Source organism: Staurois parvus, unplaced genomic scaffold (genome assembly GCF_062004578.1).
Source record: "Staurois parvus isolate SC_StPar_1 unplaced genomic scaffold, SC_StPar_1.0 ptg000177l, whole genome shotgun sequence".
NCBI classification, from domain to species: Eukaryota; Metazoa; Chordata; class Amphibia; order Anura; family Ranidae; genus Staurois; species Staurois parvus.
In genome coordinates, this window is record NW_028317973.1 from 2,310,505 (window position 1) to 2,318,255 (window position 7,751).

Sequence of the window (7,751 nt, forward strand, 5' to 3'; positions counted from 1 at the left end):
TTTCTCAACCAGGGTGCCCAGGCACCCTGGGGTGCCTTGAGGTTTCTTCAGGGGTGCCTTGGCAAAATTTCTAAAAATTGCCCAAAACTTGTTTACAAGCCAGTGGGTGGAACAAGCCTGCCTTTTAGTTACACAAAGCCACAGGTTTTCATTGTGAACCACTACGACCTTCTAGCCGCCGGCATCCTGACAACCAATGACATCATCAGTTGATAAGGAGGATATCAGCTGCCTGCACAGCATCCTAGTTTGACCCCCACTTGCCCCTCTCCATCATTGCTGGGGTACATTAGCTCAGTGATGGAGAAAAACTGAGGGAGAAGAGAAACACTGGAATACTACTCAGCACCAGTGTGCAAGAGAGTATTTTCTTTGGAAGAATAAATTACCTCTAATGCTGGGTGTCCTACATGTGTGGATGTTGCTGTGTTATATAAAACTAATAGAATAGTTTCTCATAATTTAGAATGGGGTGCTTCAAGACTGTCCATAATTTTAAAGAGTACCTCAGGACTGTCCATAATTTTAAAGAGTGCCTTAGGACTGTCTATAATTTTAAAGGGTGCTTTGACTGAACAAAGGTTGAGAGACACTGCCATAGACCAGAAGGGTTCCTCCAGAGCAGCCTTTCTCCACCAGGGTTCCATGGACCATTAGCATTCCTCCGGAGCAGGCTTTCCCAACCTTTCAAACACAGTGAAAGCATTAAAATGTGTGACGGTCAGTGGGAAGAATTCTCTTTACTTTTGTGAACATTGGGAAGGACTACCTCCTCACAAATAGCTAAAACGATCAGTGGTGTCAGTGGGAACATATCTGACAGGAAAAAATTGCTCAGTGCTCAAGGAACCCCTAGCATCCTCTGAAGGATGCCTAGGGTTCCAAGGAACTCTGGTTGAGAAACCCTGCTCCAGAGGTCGCAAGAGGTTCCTTGATCAATGAGCAACTTCTGTCTCCCATATGAATAACCACTCACATCAATTAGCTTTTTGGCTATATGTAGAGTTGGGTTCTTCACAATGACCATCAGTGTAAGGAGCATACTTTCCAGTGACTATCATACTAATGTTACATGAGCTGTAGATATAGTAATTATTAGAAGGGGTTCCTTGAGCCCAAAATGTTATTTCAAAGGTTTAAAGGTTCCTTCCTGGTTGAGAAAGGCTAATCTGGAGTGAACACTGTGGAAACCATGGGGTGACCATATACAGTACAAGGATGTTCCCTAAATATTGCAGGAGGGGATTGAACTTGTACCCTGGGTAAATAGAGATCCTCCACTAACATGTTTAGGGACCCTTACCCTTTCATTAGAGTCCAGCCACTTTATTGTTAAGTGCAATTTTATTCTTCTGCGTCATTCAGTGATGTTTTTATCTTCACAATCTGGTGGTTTTTCACATCGACTCAGCAGTTAATAGAGCACTTGTCTGTCATTTGTTTCATGACAATAACTTTCAGAGGAGCACAGCAACTGAACACATGCTGCGCACTAATATATGTTTTCTGTGGTTACAAACAGCAGTCTAGGGTTATTTTAGTTGAGCTTCTGCTCTTCTGTGAATCTTGCAGACACATGGATGCACTCACAAAGGAACCATAAGCCATCCCGACTTTGCTTCTTGTTGCTTTGAAGTTGCTTTTTCCTTTTGGCATGTTTGAAGTAAATGCAAGGAGTTCACATAGGGCTTTAATGCTCAACAAACATCCCCGAGCCCCCGAGCTCCATTCATGCCCAGACTGCTCCGTGGTACATTGAGAAAATCTCTTCTTAGCTTAGCGTGTGGAGTCAATTACTCAGCAATTAGCCCCCTCCATGTGCATTATTGAGACAGGCTCTAAAATGCTGTATTAACTTACCCGCTTCCAAAATGACTATCATACTTAAATGAATTATGCAAGATCGGTTATGAATCATGGTAATATGGTTGTCTAATGACAAAGGGGACTAAAGTTGTGACATACTGCACAACATGGATGGAAGCTCCTGTCTATTTCCAAAGGATAAAGGACAGGATACAGTGTATCAGTGGTATGGGTTGAAGAATAAAGCATTACCCAGATAGTTGGATGGTAACATTCCCGTTAAACAAATGAGACGTGTAAAACATGCAGTGCCACGTCCCACTGATCTGCAACCTTTGTTCTTATATCCAAAGCCTGGCTCTGATACAAGGTAGCGGTTTTACTACTCACATATAGTGCACAGTGATCCAGAAATCACAATACTAAGCAAAAAATATTCTAAGGGTTCACTTACACATGTGGCAGCCCTTTATAGGGCTCTTAGATTGTAAGCTCCCAGGATCAGGCCTTCCTAACCATCTTGTATTGAACTGTATTGTTGCTGTATTGTCTCCTTTTATATTGTAAAGCGCTGAGAAAACTGTTGGCGCTATATAAATCATGTATAATAATAATAATTGTAAGAAGACTGGAGGACCTCAGGTTTGAGGAACATATAATAATAATAATGGAGGGTGTTTGACAGGCAGCTGGGAGGCAACATTTGCTTGAATTATTGCCCACTGAACCTGACAGGGGTACCATTTTTGCAGCATTAGCAAAGCATCATGTACATGCCATGCAGCTTAAGGGGGACAATACATGTATACACGCCTATGTAGCTTAAGGGGTCATAAGGGGCATTAACGTACATGCCTATGCAGCTTAAAGGAGGGTGGGTATAACCACAGCTCAACTACTTATTTTTGCCACTCCCTGACTGCAAGTGAAACTGAACCTTACTACAGCAAAACAGGACTACGAAGAGACAGCAGAAGATAAAGCATAAACTGTCATACTGAGTCATCTGTTAACTGGCTGCATGCAGCTTGTATTTAGGCACACGGCTTGGATTTCAAGTGATCTCCTTCCCTCTATTGGTCTAAATTCAACTTGCGGGTGTCCTGACACAACCCAGCTCCACAAACTTTGAAAAATCAAACTAGCCAGGTGGAAAAAAGTTGGCCGAACAGTGACTGCAGCCAATCAGATGCTGTCAATATTGGAGTATTCTGACAGCCGTGGGTGCTGGCTGTCACAATACAGTAACCTGCAGCTGGAAATTCGTCCATCCATGCGGTTTAGCTTGAATGTGGGAACCGACAGGATGGATTCCTCCTATTCAGTTCAGAGAAATCTTTACATGTAAAGCCAGCCGAGAACGTATGGAGGCCACCATTGCCGACCACTTCCTCTGAAAAATCCCAGTTCTCTGGCTACCAAACAGAATTGTCGACTTCAATGTTTTCTGACCTGGAACAATTATGCAGATCAAGAGTTGTGACTTCACTCAGATTTTCTTGGTCCAGATGATTGTTCTGGGTCAGTAAATGAAAAAGTATTCAAGCCATAAAAAGTCAGGAAACTAGCATTTTCTGGAGAATGTCAATGATGGCAGTCTCCATATTTCTCTCAATACAGAGCTCCTGTTAATAGCAAGACTCTGTTCTCTGCTCACTCACTCACCCAATGTGGAGTCTTAACCCTTCCTACTTTTCCTATAGCATTGGGCAGAATATAAATTAAAGAAGAGACACTGAGACCCTATAAAAGGAGGCAGCAGGAGTCCAGAACTGGGAGATCATGGGCTGACCGATTAAACTCCATCAGCTTACAGATAGTGAAATATCAGTTTTGGTGGGCTGACCGTTTAAATTCTAAGTGACATCTGTCATCACTCCTGACTGGCTATTAGAGGAGACATTTCACATTGACACGTTACTGCTTCAGGGGACATAGAGCGAGCGTTCAGCACAATCTCGGTATATCTCGAAATATATTCCTAGGTTAAGCAGCATGAACTTTCTAGTGGAAGGATAAGGCTTAAAGTAATGTATGCACATAATGCCTGTAAGATCTGCCAGCTTACTGCTGCCCATACATGTTACAATCTGATTGTACAATCTCCTTTACCATACTTATGTTATCTGAAGGGCACCTATACAATCTATTTAATTTGTATCCAATTATGCAAGTCATTTTACTATATACTGTTATTATTGGTAGATCCAAAGCTGGCCATACACTATACAATATCTTCTTTAGAGTACCAAAACAATGCAATATGGTGATGAACCTAAACAACCCATTCAATCTGTAACCAATCAGGCAGACTGTTACACTACACAGTTTTGGTAGAGATAAAGGAGGTTGTACAATCAGATTGTAAAGTGTATGGTTTGCCGAAAGAGATTGTACAGCTTTTGTGTCCTCTGTTTGCATGTTGCAATGTGCAGTTTGCATGACAACAGGGATCCGTACACACTAGAACGCAGGTCAGGACACCCATATTCCATGAGCATTTCACGCACCAAGTTAAAAATGCACTGCAGTTACAATCTGCAACGGCTGTCAATGTTAAGTTACAGACACCCCAAACGCAGGTCGCAAACGCAGGTCACAAATGCAATACATTTGCCTGCAAAAAGTACCATTTGCTCCTGTTGAAGCAAGTTTCCAAATGTAGCGCATGGACTACTTTTGGTGAGATGCAGTATAATTTGAGCTCATTCATTTTGATATCGCACTACACAGAACCACAAGCGAATCACACAAGAGCACGCAGCGCTTTCCTCTGCGATTCCTAGCGTGAACTGACCCTAAATAGATAGGTATGACCCTCTGCTGCAACCAAGCTTCAATAGATAGGTATGACCCTCTGCTGCAACCAAGCTTCAATAGATAGGTATGACCCTCTGCTGCAACCAAGCTTCCATAGATAGGTATGACCTACTGCTGCAACCAAGCTTCAATAGATAGGTATGACCCTCTGCTGCAACCAAGCTTCCATAGATAGGTATGACCTACTGCTGCAACCAAGCTTCCATAGATAGGTATGACCCACTGCTGCAACCAAGCTTCAATAGATAGGTATGACCCTCTGCTGCAACCAAGCTTCAATAGATAGGTATGACCTACTGCTGCAACCAAGCTTCCATAGATAGGTATGACCTACTGCTGCAACCAAGCTTCCATAGATAGGTATGACCTACTGCTGCAACCAACCTTCAATAGATAGGTATGACCTACTGCTGCAACCAAGCTTCCATAGATAGGTATGACCTACTGCTGCAACCAAGCTTCCATAGATAGGTATGACCTACTGCTGCAACCAACCTTCAATAGATAGGTATGACCTACTGCTGCAACCAAGCTTCCATAGATAGGTATGACCTACTGCTGCAACCAAGCTTCCTACAGTCATAACTGAAATTACATTAAGCTAGCTATACACGGCTCGAAAATCAGCTGATTTCCCCATCCACGCTGAGCAGCAATGATGGAGGAATCTCCATTGCCAGATACTCAGCAGCCTCGGCACCCGCGGCTGCCTAAGTACAGTGGCTCCACCAAAGATTGACTTTATCTGATAGGATGCAGTCACTGTTTGACCAACAATTTTCCATCCGGCTTAGTTGTTTTTCAAATCGACTTTTTATTGAGCCAGGTGGTTTTTGCAATGTCGAATTTCGATGGATTCAGTAAGAATTGGCCAAACTCTGAACTGTCTATGACCAGCAATTCTGTGAGTATAGGATATACTGTAATCCCTCATTGTTGGTCCCAAGGACAGCCAGCCACGCACTAGTTTCACACGTTGCTGAGAAATAACTGCTGCCAGTAATAGAGTCACATGTATCAAGCTGCCGGTGGCAATGGATGCCAGACATGAGAAGCTGTCAGACCAGCACCATGTCACGTCTAATGCCCATCTATCATCCAGCACAGGAAGGGCTGACAGCCAGCTGGAGACTGACACTGGCAAAAACGTGTTCACAGCTCTTAATGTAAATAAGGGTCCTACAATAAAACTTCTGGAAGGAAATGATGACTATTGGTAGATCATGGCTTGTACTTCATCTTAACTGGATGACATTGAAATTGCTAAAGCACTTTGTATTATAAACTATCACCATGGAAGTTTTACATAAAATGCAATTTTTATTTTTATTTTATTTTGCGTATCAATGCTGCTGATCTCCTCCAGCTTCTTTCAGCCACTTCCTATCAACATGCACTTGCTCTAGCCTTGGCTGCACATCCTAGCTCTGGACTGGCTTCCTGACAGTGACATGTTTGGCCATTCCTGCGCAATGTGTCAGCACGACTGCCTGTAGTCTCCACCAGGGAAACGGAAACAACGACAACCCAGAGCCCAACTGGGAGAAAGGTGTCACCCCAAATCAGGAAGTATCTCAATGCGGAACTTTCATGGCAGGATCACCAGGGGGTTCTTGCAATAAAACACAAAAATGAAATAAAGAGAATGAAAAAAAAAACTTTTTAAAATGACATGTAAAACATAAGATGTTAGTGGGGTTTACTCTAAATATATTCTTTTCCGAGGAGTAGCCGCAAGGAAGAAGATGGAATTCTAGCTTGTGGCATCCATACTCTTCTGTCTGGGATTAAAGTACAATTGGGAACAAATTACAGGGAGGAAGCAGTTTGTGAAGTTGTTATGGGATGAAGCCAAGCTCACCCCTTCCTGCTAAAAGTGAAACGTGTACTCACTGTGCACAGGCAGCATCCAGTCCCTGGATCTCCTCGCTGATTCTTAGTCATCCAGTCCTTAGATCTTCTCACTGTGGACAGGCAGCATCCAGTCCCTGGACCTGCTCACCGGTCCTTAGTTATCCAATCCCTTGATCTTCTCACTGCTCTTCAGTCATCCAGTCCTTAACCCTCCTCACTGTGGACAGGCAGCATCCAGCCCCCGGACCCCCTTACTGGTTCTCTGTCAGCCAATCCTTTGAACTTCTCACTGGTCCTCAGTCATATAGTCCCTGGATCTTCTCACTGGTCCTCACTCATATGGTCACTTGATCTTCTCACTGGTCCTCAGTCATATAGTTCCTGGATCTTCTCACTGGTCCTCAGCCATCCAACCACTGGATCACCTTAATTGGTTTTTAGTCATCCAGTCTCTAGACCTTCTCAGTCATCCGGTTCCTGGATCTTCTCACTTCTTCTTAGTTGCCCAGTTCCTGGACCTCCTCAGTTTAGATAGGTAGCTTCCAGTCCCTGTATCTTTTCACTTGACCTCAGTCATCCAGTCCCGGGACCTCCTTACTGGTTCTCAGTCATCCAGTTCCTTGATCTTCAACTGGTCTTCAGTCATCCAGTCCCTGGACCTCCTTACCGGTTCTCAAGTCATCCAGTCCCTTTATCTTCTTACTGGTCCTAAGTCATCCAGTCCCTGGACCTCCTCTTCCAACTTGTCCTTATCCAGTCCCTGGACCTCTTCAGTGGTCCTCAGTCCTCCCGCCTGGCCACAGCATGTCAGCAGCTGCTGCTAAACCCTCCAAAGCCCCTTCCTAAGAGAAGAGGAAGCCAGATGCCAGACTGAGGTCCTCTACGACGTGGAGTGGTGGGAAGGGAGGGGGAGTTCCGAGGCACAGGGGGACTTTTCATCAGACACCTCCACTTCAAAGTCTTTCTTGTCGCCTTTGAACTGCTGTCCCCAGCGCAGCCCCTGAGAACCCCGGCTATGAAGTTGTGCGGAGAACTTGCTGAGTGTTCAGCCTGGAGTACATCATCAGTGTGATCGGGAGGAGCCTAGACCCCCATCCCTGCCTGTCCTCCCCATCCTCCACACCCCCTACCCTCCCTGTCCTCCCCATCCTCCACACCCCCTGTCCTCCCCATCCTCCACACCCCCTACCCTGCCTGTCCTCCCCATCCTCCACACCCCCTTCCCTGCCTGTCCTCCCCATCCTCCGCTCCCCTCCTCCTCCTCTCCAGGG

General features: G+C 44.8%; 1 protein-coding gene across 1 annotated transcript in view; it reads right to left on the reverse strand.

Moving 5' to 3' along the window:
• The window catches only part of CHST3 (carbohydrate sulfotransferase 3), a 173,101-nt gene extending 165,569 nt beyond the window's left edge, over positions 1-7,532 (reverse strand). Inside the window, exon 1 of the mRNA XM_089677093.1 lies at positions 6,520-7,532. The gene's annotated coding sequence lies outside the window, so the exon portion shown is untranslated. The remainder of the gene's footprint in view (positions 1-6,519) is intronic.
• Between the last annotated feature and the right edge of the window lie 219 nt (positions 7,533-7,751).